Here is a 15,756-nt window from a genome sequence, read left to right as displayed (position 1 = left end):
CCCCCATAAGTCCCATTAAAAGTTCTGTAGAAGACTCATCTTAAGTAGTAAACTTCCCAGTTTTCTCTTCTGAAAAGCTAAAAAGCAAACAGACCACTTAAGTAAGGAAGCACACCCTTTTACAGCTCTTTTTGTAAAAGTCACGTAATCATCAGAGGTTAAATTGCTACCTTCCAGATCTTACACAGACTTTATTAGGATTTAGATAGGCATCCTTGAACCCACAACAAAAGTAAGCTGCAAACTACCAGACTGATATTCGTGTCAGAAGGATGATACTCAAAAGGTTTAACAGCTAGTGTGGCCCAGCAACAATGAGCATTGAGACCAGCTTTAAGCTAGCGAAATACTGTCCTAGTGCCTCCCAGTTGAATTTCAGTCCTGAGGAAAGTAAGTCACAGAGACATACATATTTAATAATCTATAAAGTTAGATTCTGATCCAGATCTCAAAACTCCTAAATTTTCCGGCAAAGAAATAGGATAACTGATATGGTTTAGCTCTGTGTCCCCACCCAAATGTCATCTTGAATTGTAATCCCCATGTGTTGAGGGAGGGAAGTGATTGGATCACGGCGGGGTGTTTTCCCCCTTGCTGTTTTCATGATAGTGAGTGAGTTCTCATGAGAGCTGATATTTTATAAGTGTTTGACAGTTCCTCCTTCATACACTAACACTCTCTCCTGCCACCTTGTGAAGAAGGTGTCTGCTTCCCCTTCCACCACAATTGTAAGTTTCCTGAGTCCTCCCCAGCCACGTGAAACTGTGAGTCAGTTGAACCTCCTTTGTTTATAAATTACCGAGTGTCAAGTGGTATCTTTATAGCAGTGTGAAAATGAACTAATACAATAGCCTTCCTTATTATAGTCAACTAAAGAAAACTTTTAAATTACAAAGTGACAATTGCGAGCCTGAAGCATTATTTCTAAAATGCTGTTCCTCAGAGCAGTATTTTGCTATTAGCATATTACAGTTATAGTCTGAAATTTACATCCTAAAAACATTACTTCAAAATTTTTAGAAAAATAAGTCACACTCACACACACACTCTATAATTACCATTAGTTCCTGAAAACAATAGATGAATAAACATGAGACCTACCAAGTAGCTCAATAGTTCTTTATGGTTTTGAAATTCTACAGATTAATTTTTTATTTTCTCACATGTGAGCTATTGCTTTGTGTTATTTCTCTGTACTCTATAACATAAAATACCAAGCCTTAAATTTTCTCACTGTGTAGTAGATACATTCCTAATTCACTTGTTACCATTTACAGTTAACATAAAACATGGAGCATAAACATATTAAATATGTGAGAATGGTAAGGATTTAGGGAAACAGGAACTCTCATTGGTAGAGAGAGTCAACTGGCACTTTTCAGGAAGAAACATGTTAATATTTAGTAAGAAGCTACAAAACTGTTTATCCGTTGGACTTCCACTGCTAGGATTCTATTCTAATTGAATAACCAGATATCTAAGAAAGATTTATGCGTAAGAAATACATAAGAATGTTTATCCCATCAATGTTTACAGAGTGAAAAATCAGAAACATTATACTTTTCCAGCAGTTAGGGAATGGGTGCATAAAATATGGTACATGCTTAAGAAAGAAAACACTACAACTTTTTTTTTTGAGACCGTCTCACTCTGTTCTCCAGGGTGGAGTACAAGTAGTATGATCATGGCTCACTGCAGCCTTGACCTCTCAGGCTCAAGTGATCCTCCTACTTCAGCCTCCCAAATAGTTGGTACTTTACAGGTATATGCCACCGTACTCCACTAATTTTATATTTTATTTTTTGTAGAGACAGGTCTCACTCTATTGCCCAGCCTGGTCTTGAACTTTTGGACTCAAGCAATCCTCCCACCTGGGCCTTCCAGAGGCATGCAATTACAGGTGTGAGCCACCGTGCCTGGCCTACAGCTTTTAAAAACAGTGTTTTTAAAGAATATTTGAGGATATGGGGAAATCTTCAGTGGAAAAAGTTAATAAGGGCAATTTTCTTTTTGTAGAAATATTCCAGCTAATACATGAAGAGGGAATGATAGAATTAAAATATCACCACTTTGCAACCCTTAGTAAACCAAACGGGTCTGGGCAATGACCATCAATAGCTTCTTAAATCACAAAAAGTCAAGCAGACATTATGAACCTTCTTATTAAAATACACAATATACTTTTTAAAAAGCCTTGCCCCCCCAACCAAAAAATAAAAATCAAAACTGAACCTAATCAAGCTGAGATCTAACTACAATTTATGGAAATTAAGGGCAGGAGAGCATATTAAACTACACTGTGGCAAAGCAGTCAGTAAAATCTGGATGTAGGAAACTCAACCAGACAACCTGATTTGTGTTAAAAAGTCATTTCGAAGGAATAAAAAGAGATTGAGTAGGAAGCAACAGATGAAGAGAATCTTAAGTGATTGATATATCAATGAATTATTAATATAATGTATGGACTTTCTAAGAATTCTGATTCAAACAAAGAAATTATAAATATATGTATTTATACAGAAAAAATTACTCATGACACTTTTTTTTTTAAAGACAGAGTCTTGCTCTGTCGCCCAGGCTGGAGTGCAGTGGCACAGTCTCGGCTCACTGCAACCTCCTGGGTTCAAGCGATTCTCCTGCCTCAGCCTCCAGAGTAACTGGGACTACAGGCACGTGCCATCACCCCCAACTAATTTTTTGTATTTTTAGTAGAGACAGGATTTCACCGTGTTAGCCAGGATGGTCTCAATCTCCTGACCTCGTGATCCGCTGGCCTTGGTCTCCCGAAGTGCTGGGATTAACCATGTCCAGCCCATGACACTTATTAAAGATGATAAGGCAAACTTTATTCAAGGGTGACCATGGCGATAGGTATAGGGTCCACTGCGGCAAGGTCTTGCATTGGAGGAGAGAGATTACACTTGACTCTGACTGCAGCAAGGACAAGTGGGGATTTATAACCAAAGTTCAGAGTGGGGTCAGTGGATGGAAAATTACTAAGAAGAAACAGCAAGGATAAGAAGTTTCTGGCTAAACAGACTGTACAGGATTTTTGCTGAAGGTTGTCCACGGTGATATCAAGAGTGGTCACATACCAAGGGTGAGGAATTTTTGATGAACTGACTTTGTAGGATTCTTGCTCCAACCGGCTTCTACACGGAGAGAGAGGGAAGCCCAAGTTTAGGCTTGGGAAGCCCAGAAAGGACTCAGGAGGCTGACTGAAGTTTTAGTCAAAGAGAGAGTCTTTGTCTGTATGTAAACCTGGGAAATATGAACACTGGATGTTTGATAATATTAAGAGATCATGGATAATGATAAAGGTAATTATTTTTTAAAAAGAGCTCCTATCTGTTAGAGATACATACTGAAATATTTGTGGATAAAATAATAATATGAAGTGATGGTTTGAAATGTGCTTCAAATATCCCTGAGGGGAAGGAAACTAGGAGGGGTTTTTAATCATTTCAGGCTGCTATGACAAAGTTCCATAGACTGGGTGACTCAAACAAACATTTAGTTTCTCACAGCTCTGGAGGATGGGAAGTGAAAGCTGAAGGTGCCAGAAGATTTCGTGTCTTGTGAGGGTCTTCTTCCAGTTTACGGACAGCCTCCTTCTTACTGTATCCTCACATGGCGCACACACACACACACACACACACACACACACAGAGAGAGAGAGAGAGAGAGGGAAACTCTAGTCTCCTCCTCTTCTTATAAGAACATTGATCCCATCATGAAGGCCTCACCATCAAGACCTCAGCTAAACCCAGTCACCTCCCAAAGGCCCCATCTCCTAATACTGTCACATTGGGAGTTAGAGCTTCCACATATGAATCTGGGGGAGACACAAACATTCAGTCCTTAACAGTGGAATGGAGATAAAACACGTTTGTCCACAAGCTAGTAATTGCCAAAGCTGGAGGATAAGATTATGAGGGTTCATCCTCTATTTTGTGTGTGGAATTTTCCATAATATAATTTTTTTAATACAAGTAGACTCACAAGAGACTAAGGACATTTCCGGGGCCATATAGATATAGATATACTTTTTTTTTTTTTTGAGACGGAGTATAGTGATGTGATCTTGGCTCATGGCAACTTCTGCCTCCCAGGTTCAAGCGATTCTCCCACCTCAGCCTCCTGAGCAGCTAGGATTACAGGCACTTGCCATCATACCCAGCTTATTTTTTTGTATTTTTAGTAGAGACGGGGTTTCACCATGTTGGCCAAGCTGGTCTTGAACTCCTGACCTCACGTGATCTGCCTGGGCCATATTTTTTATGCCTTATAATGAATAAACAAATAACCACATGTAATTCTTGTGCTATTGTAAATACTAATACCAACAAATTCCCATATCAAGGGAATTTGTTGGTATTGGTATTTACAATAGCACAAGAATTACAATTATTTAGAATTATTTACAATATGACTTATAAACTGAAGTTCCTTTTCAGGTTATAAATCCTAAATTTGGATTTGGAAAATATAGCAATCATGCCCTTGGTCCAGAGAAAATACTCGTCTATCCATCTAAGTCTTTGCTGCCAAGGCCTATGAGACTTAGGATATAGGGCAAATCTTCCCTAAATCATTGGCACTGACCCCAGAGGTGTCACATCTAGAGCCTTAAGCAAGGTCTTCATCCAGAGATTAGATATGGTCATGTCAAGGAGGAAATATAATTTCTCCTGAACATCGTTAAGTTTGTAATTGGACAGATTATCAAGAGAAAACAAGCAAGTTTATTAACTCCTGCAGTGCACATCATGCAGGGGAAATATCATCAGAAGGTGACTCAAAGCAGTGGCTTAGAATTCTGGCATATATGTAAGTTTTAACAACAACAACAACAACGAGAAAACAATTCAAGAGAAGAGGCAAGACAAAGGAAATTGATTTAGGCTTCCAAAGGCAGGAAACTATGGGAAGGTAAATATATGGGGAAATTAATGGTAGGTAATGGGTCGTTAATTAAGTTTGTTTGAAGATTCCTCTGGTGCTATCTCTAAGCTGGTAAGAGTTATTTCCAGTGAAGGAGAATGTATATCCTGTTTTTTAGGTGGAAAAGCCAGGAGGATAGAAAGAGCTCTTCCTCTGTTTGCTTAATTGCATTTAGCTCAAAAATATTGGTGTCAAAGAGGCATGTTTGGGGGCCAATATTCTGGTTTCTTTCCATTTTTATTTAGTTCTAGTCCATCTTTGAGACAGAGTCTCGCTCTGTCGCCCAGGCTGGAGTGCAGTGACAGATTCTCGGCTCACTGCAATCTCTGCCTTCCAGGTTCAAGTGATTCTCTTACCTCAGCCTCACGAGTAGCTTAGAATTCTGGCATATATACATAAGTTTTAACAACAACAACAACAACAAAAATCCAAAAAAATAAAAACGAATAAATTCAAGAGAAGTGACAAGAATTTTTCTTCTAAGTAACTTAAGTCCAAGAAGAGCAATGCAGGGACATTCTGGATTTGTTTAGAGTCACCTGGATAAACTTATTTATTCTTTCCTCAATGTACATTTTTTAAACCCCTACTTTTCAATAACATTTAATAATTTAATGCCAAGTTTCTGTGTTAGGTCTTAATGACACAGCCCTCGACCACTAATTGTCTACTGAGAGACATAAAAAGTAAAAAGGCAAATCCTGACTACATTGGTTGTTTTTTTTTTTTTTCTTTTTGAAGACAGGGTCTCACTCTGTCACCCAGAGTGAAATACAGTGGCGTGATCATGGCTTACTGCAGCCTCAACCTCCTGGCCTCAAGCGAGGCCACCTCCACCTCTCAAAGTGCAGGACAAGGTCAATTTTATGTGAAGCAGGAAACTGGTTTATGGTAATCCCTTTTCTACTCATTGCCAGGTTACCTAATTGCTTTAAAAGACAACTAACTCCTCTCCTTCAGGTGTTTATCAAGAAATAGTGAACAGATTTGTGAGTATATATATATATATACACACACACACACACACACACACACACATACACACACAGTCAATTAGGGAATTGGTTACAAATTCCTACTCTGAGGATCACCAGATATTTTTTAGTAGAACAATTCCTAGAGTGGTGGAATAGGAGTCAACAGTGAAGAGTAGTTAGCCTACAAGTAGAAGTCAATCCTGAAACCAACTATTTGGAAAGTAGATTTGGGGGTCATAAAATTAGCTCAAATGATAGAGATTAGATTTGCTTAGATTTTTTTACAATTGGTGTGGGTGTCAATAGATTCAGAAAACGCATTGCTATTGTCTGAATGTTTGTGTCCCCCCAAAATTCGTGTAATTGAAACCTAATCTATTAGGCAATTGTATTAAGAGATGGGGCCTTTGGGAGGTGATTAAGTCATATGGTTGGAGTCTCATCAACAAGACTAGTGCTCTTATAAAAGAAGTTAGAGGGAGCCATTTTCTCCTCCTACCATGTGAGGACACATAGAAGTTACCATCTATAAAGCAGATAGAGCTCTCATCAGACACTGAATCTACTGGCATCTTGATCCTGGACTTTGCAACCTTCAGAACTGTGAGTAATAAATTTCTGTTGTTTATAAATTATCTAGTCTAAAGTATTTTGTTATAGCAGTGGGAATGGACTAAGATATGCCTAGAAGGCAAGAGCATTGTGGGACTCTTTACCTTATTATGAGGATCTTACTACCTTCCATAAGGAAATTTAATCATTGGTCTTGCGGTGGGGATGGAAGGTCATGTTTTACATTTTTGCTTCTATGTGCATAAAATATCTCTGAATGGATACACATGAGCCTTGAAACATTGCTTTCAGGAAGGGGGATTAGGTGGCTGGGAGAAAGGGGTAGAAAGGAGATTTTCCCTTGTGAATACTTTGTACCTTTAAAAGTTTGAACCATATGAATGTATTACCTTGTAAAATTAATTGGTTGGGTGCCATGGCTCACACCTGTAATCTAGCACCTTGGGAGGCTGATGCAGGCTGATTACCTGAGGTCAGGAGTTCGAGACCAGCCTGGCCAACATGGTGAAACCCCGTCTCTATTAAAAATACAAAAATTAGCCAGGCATGGTGGTGGGCGCCAGTAATCCCAGTTACTCGGGAGGCTGAGGCAGGAGAATCGCTTGAACCTGGGAGGCAGAGGTTACAGTGAGCCAAGATCGCACCATTGTACTCCAGCCTGGGCAACAAGAGCAAAACTCTGTCTCAAAAAATAATAATAACAATTAATTAAGACTAAAGTGGGGATAATATGCTTAAAAAGAGGTGGTAAGGAGATTAGCACCACAAAAATAATTTGCTCTAATAAAAAATGAAAACTAAGGCAAATCACTTTGTTAAGAATCCAAAGAGCCATTGTAAGTGAATGTAACACGTTCCAGATTTTATTTTGCTACAAAGAACTTTACGGGTAAAACTGGTGAGTTCTGAATACAGTCTATAGGTTAGATGATAGTATTTTAATGTTAATTTTCTGATTTTAATAATTGTACTGTGGTTATATAAAAAGTCTGTTTTTAATAAATATACACCAAAGTATTTAGAGGTAAAGGAATTTCATGCGTGTAGCTTACTCAAAAAGTAAGTTTATGGGGGAATATGTAGAGAGACAGAAAAATAATAACAAAAGCAAGCGTGGTAAAATGTTAACATTTGTTAACAAGGAGGAGAAGAACCTGGAACCCTCATACATCAGTGGTAGCAGTAAAAATATATATCATTATGATTATTTTTAAAAGCAGACAATTTCCTATAATTAAATGCATTGCTACCAAGTGACCTAGCAATTATACTTCTAGGTATTTACCCAAGATAAATGAAAGCATATATACAGTATTCTCAGTGCTAATGACTCTCAGCTTTTGGTGTACATAATAATCATCTGGAGTTATGTTAAAAATGCAAACTTGGATGGATATGGTGGCTCACACTTATAATCTTAGCACTTTGAGAGGCTGAGGCAGGAGGATTGCTTGAGTCCAGAATGTCAAGACAGCAGTGAGCCATGATAGCACCACTGAACTCCAGCCTGGGCAATGGAGCAAGACCTTATCTTCAGAAAAAAAAAAAAAAAAAAAAAAAGCAAACTCTGGTTCAGCAGGTTTGAATTAAATCCCCTAAATCTTCATTTTTAACAAGAACTTCAGGTGGTTCTGATGTAATTAGCTCATAGACCAGATTTTGGAAAGATTGTTTTATGATGTGGATATTTCTCCTCCACCCTCCCATAATTTCACACCATCTACCACATTGCTTTAGGACCCAAATTAGGGTAACTGATGTTATCTGTTCCTCCGACATTTCCCAATGTGTGTATAATAATATCTAAAGATCTTTAAGATAATTCAGCATAACAAAAATAAAAATTGACAAGTGGACCTAATTAAAGAGCACCACAAAAGAAACTATCAACAGAGTAAACAGACAACCTATAGAATAGGAGAAAATATTACCAAGCTATGCATTTGACAAAGATCTAATATCCAGAATCTAGAGGGAATTTAAATAATTCAGCCAGGCACCGTATCTCACGCCTGTTATCTCAGCGCTTTGGGAGGCTGAGGTGGGTGGATCATTGGGCCCAGGATTCTGAGACCTTCCTGGGCAACATGGTGAAATCTCACCTCTACCAAAAAAAAAAAAAAAAAAATTCAAAAATTAGCTGAGGGCCAGGCGCGGTGGCTCAAGCTTGTAATCCCAGCACTTGGGGAGGTCGAGGCAGGCGGATCACCTGAGAGCAGGAGTTCAAAACCAGCCTGACCAACATGGTGAAACCCTGTCTCTACTAAAAACACAAAAAATTAGCTGGGCATGGTGTTGCGCACCTGTAGTCCCAGCTACTTGGGAGGCTAAGGCGGGATAATCACTTGAATCTGGGAGGTGGAGGTTGCCAGGAGTTCAAGACCAGCTTGGGCAGCATAGCAAGACCCCATCTTTGAAAAAAAAAATTAGCTGAGCATAGTGGTATACGCCTGTAGTCCTAGCCCCTTGGGAGGTGGTGGCAGGAGTATCACTTGAGCCCAGGAGTTTGAGGCTGCAGTGAGCTATAACTGCACCACTGCACTCCAGCCTAAGTGGAAGAGTCAGACTTGTCTCTAAAAAATAATGAACAAACAAATACATCAATGAATAAATTCAATTTACCTTCAGTCTTAAAATCCTAAAGTCTTAAAATCCTGTCTTCAGCTTTACAATCCTTTCTTTTTAACTGTCATATCCCTACTTGAAACCAGTATATGTTGTTTTTGTACTTTTTTAAAAAAAGGAACCTTATTTCCCTTATTTACAATTTGTAATTGGTCCCTCCATCACCACCACCACTTACACACGTAAATTCAACCTCACGATGTGATCATCTCCATTAATTATACAATTGTACAAAACCAGAATTAGGAATAAAAACATTTCCTTTTGAATACTCAGACAAAATATTGATTATATTGTGAGATAGAAGATTTTCTCAGAACTGCCAAGGTTTTATAAAAAGATCATATTTCTAATTTATGAACCTTAATAGCTTTTTTATTTTACTATCACCAAACCTAAATTTTATATTTTGATTCTATTTTTAGTGTGGACCTCAGAGAACAGAAAGCCCAAATGCTCTCATTTGTCATCACTGTATATAGGAAAGGACAAACAAAACTTCTAGCAAAATATATTTTTAAGTTTAGTAAATATAATGTATATACTATATGTATATTTACTATATATACACTATATGGTATATATTTACTAAACTTAAAAAATATATAACTATGTATTATATATTTATATACTATATATAGTATACATGTATTTATCTACTATGTATTTAGTATATATATGCACTAAATATACTATATATACCAAATATATAGTATATATAGTATATATACACTATGTACTACATATAAATATATATTTACTAAAGTGGGTTTTTTTTGTTTTTGTTTTTGTTTTTGAGATGGAGTTTTTTGCTCTTGTTGCCCAGGCTGGGGTGCAGTGGCATGATCTTCGCTCACCACAACCTCCGCCTCTTGGGTTCAATCTATTCTCCTTCCTCAGCCTCCTGAGTAGCTGGGATTACAGGCATGTGCCACCACACCTGGCTAATTTTGTATTTTTAGTAGAGGCGGGGTTTTTCCATGTTAGTCAAGCTGGTCTCAAACTCCCGAACTCAGGTGATCTGCCTACCCCAGCTTCCCAAAGTGCTGGGATTACAGGCATGAGCCACCGTGCCCGGCCTATATTTACTAAACTTAAAAATATATAACATATGCTATATATGTTATGTATATATAATATACACAATGTACTAAATATATGGTATATAAATATATTGTGCTATATATAGTATAAATGTATAGTACATATATATTTCATATATAAATATATTTATACTACATAGTAAATATATATTTTACTATGTACTTATAGTAAAATATATAGTATATTTTACTATATACTTATAGTAAAATATATATTATACTATATAATTTAGTATGTATTTGCCATATATATATACATAAACATAAATACTTATACACACATTCACACACTCACAAGTTTATGCACATTTATATCAGTTGTGATCTAAAGCTAAAAAAAAAATTTCAAACAGGGAATGGCCCACCAAACTATCCTTGAAAAACCCTAGCCTCTGAATTTTGGGGGAGACTGATTGGAGTGATGATAAACTCTGGTCCCCATTCAACCAGCTCTGTGTCAATTAAACTTTTTCTCTATTGCAATTCCCCTGGCTTGATAAATCAGCTCTTTCTGGGTAGTGGGCAAAATGAACCCATCGGGTGTTTACAGATTAATGGGTTAGTAGATTAATAGGTTTTATAGGCAGAAGAAGAGAGACCTAGGCTAGCATGTTAACACACTCAGCCCCCTCCCCATATAATACCTCGCCTTGCCTCAGGACTCTTCATAGAGTCTCCACCAGTAAGAAGGCTTTCACCAGATGTTTCCCTTCCTGCTTGGACTTCCCAGCCTCCAGACCTGTAAGAAATACATTTCATTTCTTATAGATTACGCACTTTCAGGTATTTTGTTATAAGCAACAGAAAATGGACTAAGGCAAGCAGTAAACCAGATGTTTGAAGTTGAGAGAAGACCTAAGAGTACTGTTACCCTACTCTATGCAACAGCTGTTCTTCAGTTATCCTTTCTCCTTTGGAATCATCCATGACCCAGGATGGAAATATACACCTAAGCATCCAAAGCTCTGAAAAATAACCAGGATATTTAGGAAGAGCAAAGGACACAAGTGCCAGATTATTAAAATTATCTATTTAAGGCAATTATTTTCATTTATACAGTAGAGTGAAGTAACTAGATTATGTAAAATAGATAGATAATATAGTTAAAATATATACTCTCTATAAGTAAAAGCTTTACCTGAAGAGGTAGTATGTAATGAATGAAAGTGTCTCAGAGGCGTTTGAACCAGAGCAACTCCACCTTAATTAGGAGCTGGGTAAAATGAGGCTGAAACCTACTGGGCTCCATTCCCAGATGGTTAAGGCATTCTAAGTCACAGGAGGAGATAGGAGGTCAGCACAAAATACAGGTCATAAAGACCTTGCTGATAAAACAGTTGCAGTAAAGAAGTCATCCCAAACCCACCAAAACCAAGATGGTGACGAGAGTGACCTCTGGTCGTCCTCACTGCTACACTCCCACCGGCACCGTCACAGTTTACAAATGCCATGGCAATGTCAGGAAGTTACCCTATATGGTCTAAAAAGGGGAGGCATGAATAATCGACCCCTAGTTTAGCATAGCATCAAGAAAAAAAACTGTTAAAATGGGCAATCAGCAGCTCTCGGGGCTGCTCTGTTTATGGAGTAGCCATTCTTTTATTCCTTTACTTTCTTAATAAACTTGCTTTCACTTTACTGTATGGACTCACCCTGAATTCTTTCTTGCGTGAAATCCAAGTACCCTCTGGTGGGGTCTGGATTGGTACCCCTTTCCTGTAACAAAAGCAGTACTAGTGGAAGGCTACCAGACAAAATTCCCTGAATCACAGTTTGAAAGTTGTGTGATCTTGGGCAAATTATTTCATATTTCTGTACTTTCGTTTTCTCATTTATAAAATTTGGGTGATACTAATGCCTATTTTATTGGGTCCTGGTGAGGATGACAGGGGAGAGAAAAAGAGAGAGAATTATTAGGCACAGCCTCTGTCATGTAATATGACACCAAATGGTAGCAAGGAGGAAGAGTAACAGGAACTCTGATAATCTTATATTTTGCTTACATTTTATAGTTAGGACTATAAAATGGTATGTACAGCTGTTCTTCCATTTCTAATCAACTAGATCCAGCAATCCACTACTAGGCATTTATCCAAGATAAATAAAAAATTAAATTTACAAGTTCTGTTCAGAAGTATTCATAACATCTTTGTTCATAACCAGAAATAACCCAAATGTTCATCAACAGGAAAACTAATCAACAAATTGTGGTATGTTCACACAATGGAATACTACTCAGCAATGTAAAAGAATGGACAACTGAAACACACAACAATGTGGAAAAATATCACAGACATGATTTTGATCAAAAGAAGTGAGATACTAAAGAATACATACTGTATGTTTCCATTTATATGAATTTAAAGAATACGCAAAACTAAATTTTTTTTTTTTTTTGAGATGGAATCTCACACTGTCACCCGGGCTGGAGTGCAATGGCGTGATCTCGGCTCACTGCTACCCCTGCCTCCTGGGTTCAAGAGATTCTCCTGCCTCAGCCTCCCAAGTAGCTGGGACTACAGGCATGCATCACCACACCTGGCTAATTTTTTGTATTTATAATAGAGACAGGGTTTCGCCGTGTTGGCCAGGCTGGTCTCAAACTCCTGACCTCAGGTGATCCACCCGCCTCGGCCTCCCAAAGTGCTGAGATTACAGGCATGAGCCACCATGCCCGGCCCATCTCATTTATGGTTAAATTTACTTATTTGGTGTTTATTGATCATTTAGTTTATGCCAACAATTTTTACATATACTTTGCTACATGCACTTTCATATATTCTTATAATGATTCTATGATTTAGGCATTATTATTATACAGCAATATATGATACATGGCTAAGAGAGTTTAAGTATCTTAACCAAGACCACACAACTAGTAAGTGATGTTGCTGGGTTTGGGGTCTTTTCACTTACAATGTTATCTTGTCCTTACTGCAGACTGAGTTTGCAAATCAATCTCATAACTAGAACAAATAATGTTAATTGGAGTTTATTATTATTATTTACTCAAGCAAACTTTTTAACATAATTTCAGATTTGTGGCCTACACAACTGTGAGAGAATAAATGAGTATTGCTTTAAGCCACTATGTTTGTGGTATCTTGTTACACCAGCAATAGGAACATAATACAGGTATCTTGCTCTTTTCCAAACTAGGCACCAACCACTGCCAAAGCATTTTCCATGAAGCATTTTCCATACATATTTGGGCACCCCCAAATATGTAATACTATACGATGCCCACATTAGATGTTAAAATATGCTTTTCAAAAATAAAATTAATGTTTTACTGAAGGATAGATAGGTGACTAGGAGTAGAAAGCCATTCAAGTGACTGAAGCTACAGGAAGTTTGTTTTGAGGATAAAGAGGGAAATCTCATGGACCACCAAGCACAGATAATGAAGTTAGCCACTACATGAAAGAAAAGGGATCAGATAGCATTTACAGAAAAGGTTTCACACACAGCTTCAAGCAGGAACCGAATGAGAATAAATATAAAAATAGATAATACCAACAAACTAGTTAAAATTAAATGCTCCATTTCCCCACACACACACTGCACATTCATGGGTTATTTGATAACGTCTTCTAAACATCTGGTTATGTAAAAACTATGCCATTTAGGATTTTAAATGTAAAACGTTTTACTTGGAAGAAGAAGACAAGGCAAGTGAGGTTGCCATTAAGGAAGAAAAAGAAGAAGAGGATGAAAAAGTGAAGAAGAGTCATCAGACCACGACGAAAATGAGGATGAGTTTAGTGATGAAGAAAACTTACTAAATAGCACAAAGGCTAAACTTCTAAAGTTGACGAGCAGCAGCATAGACCCTGGTCTGAGTATCAAGCAGTTGGGTGGTTTGTATGTTCACTTCAATGCAGATAAACTACAGTCTAACAAGAAAACTCTAACACAGATCAAGGAGAAAAAGAAAAATGAGCTTCTGCAGAAAGCCGTCATTACACCTGATTTTGAAAAACACTGCTGTGTTCCACCATATAGTGAATCAAAGTATCAACTTCAGAAAAAACGTAGAAAAGAAGGACAAAAAACAGCAGGGGATGGCTGGTTTGGTATGAAAGCTCCAGAAATGACAAATGAACTGAAAAATGATCTCAAAGCACTGAAGATAAGAGCCAGCATGGACCCGAAAAGATTTTACAAGAAAAATGATAGAGATGGCTTCCCCAAGTACTTCCAAAGTGGAACCCTTGTTGACAATCCAGCTGATTTCTACCATTCACGAATTCCCAAGAAGAAAAGGAAAAGAACTATTACGGAAGAACTGCTGGATGATTCTGAGTTCAGAAGGTACAACCGAAGGAACTACTCAGAGATCATGGCTGAAAAAGCAGCAAATGCAGCAGGAAAAAAGTTCCAAAAGAAGAAGAAATTTCGCAATTAAGATTTACCAAGCAAACTGCAACATTTTACATCACCCCTTTATTTACTTATTAAAGACGTTTTGAAAAGTAAAAAAAAAAGGAAAAAAGAAATATCTAGAGTGGCCACACTTGGGGGAAACAGGGAGAAGGGGTACAGAGAAGTACTTTTTGTTTTTGTTTTTGTTTTTGTTTTTTGAGGTAAAGTGTCAGTCTCCCGGCTGGAGAGCAGTGGCATGATCTTGGCTCACAGCAGCCTCTGCCTCCTGGGTTCAAGTGATTCTGCTACCTCAGCCTCCTGAGTAGCTGGGATTACAGGTGCGTGCCACCACACACAGCTAGTTTTTAATTTTTAGTAGAGATGGGGTTTCACTATGTTGGCCAGGCTGGTCTCGAACTCCTGACCTCAGGTGATCCACCTGCCTCTGCCTCCCAAATTGCTGGGATTACAGGCGTGAGCCACCATGCCGGGTGCAGAGTAGTACTTTGAATGAAAGGAAAATTCACAGGTCTTTATGATGGCTTAGGTATAGGGGTGAGAGACAATGAGGAATTACATATGACTCCCAGAATTCTAGCTCCTTTGTAAGCTTCAAGAGGACAAATGCAGAATCTTTCTTTCTGTTTCCGTTGTATCTACCATGTTCAGCACACAGTAGATGCTCAAGAAAAGTGTTAGTTATTCAGTTATAGAAACCACTGAATTTTGTTCTTTTTTAACAGGGAAATGACATGGTCAGATTGGGGAATCAGGTAGCTAGCCTGTCAGCATCGTGGAAGATGAACAAGGCCCAGAGAGTATGGCAGATACTGAGAGCTGTCTATCAAAATCCAGCCTCCTTTCCTTCCTGAGCATATAGCTAACTGACATTTCCCAGCATCCTCTTCAGTTAGGTGTGGCCATGTGAGCATGTTCTAGCCAACGGAATGTGAGATGGAAGTGATGGAAGTGATGTACACCACTTCCACACCAGCACCTTAAGACCAGGCTGACCCTTTTCCTGCTTTCCCTTTCCACCAACTGAATTCTGGCCATGGTGACCCTGCCTCAATCATGCAAATGAGATGAATGTCCTTGCAAATGGCAAAGGCCAAGGATGAAAGGAGTTTGCATCTGTGAATCACTACATGGAGAAAAGCCACCTGCTG

General features: G+C 38.2%; 1 pseudogene across 1 annotated transcript; it reads left to right on the top strand.

Moving 5' to 3' along the window:
• The first annotated feature begins 1,289 nt into the window (after window positions 1-1,289).
• Window positions 1,290-14,697, top strand: LOC105518165 (annotated as a pseudogene). Its single transcript, XR_001002783.1, has 2 exons — window positions 1,290-1,322; window positions 13,852-14,697. The product of XR_001002783.1 is annotated as a deoxynucleotidyltransferase terminal-interacting protein 2 pseudogene (transcript).
• The last annotated feature ends 1,059 nt before the right edge of the window (window positions 14,698-15,756 follow it).

This window comes from Colobus angolensis, unplaced genomic scaffold (genome assembly GCF_000951035.1).
Source record: "Colobus angolensis palliatus isolate OR3802 unplaced genomic scaffold, Cang.pa_1.0 Scaffold313, whole genome shotgun sequence".
NCBI lineage: Eukaryota > Metazoa > Chordata > Mammalia > Primates > Cercopithecidae > Colobus > Colobus angolensis.
Note: the sequence above shows the minus strand (reverse complement) of the source record. Positions and strands in the feature narration are given on the sequence as shown.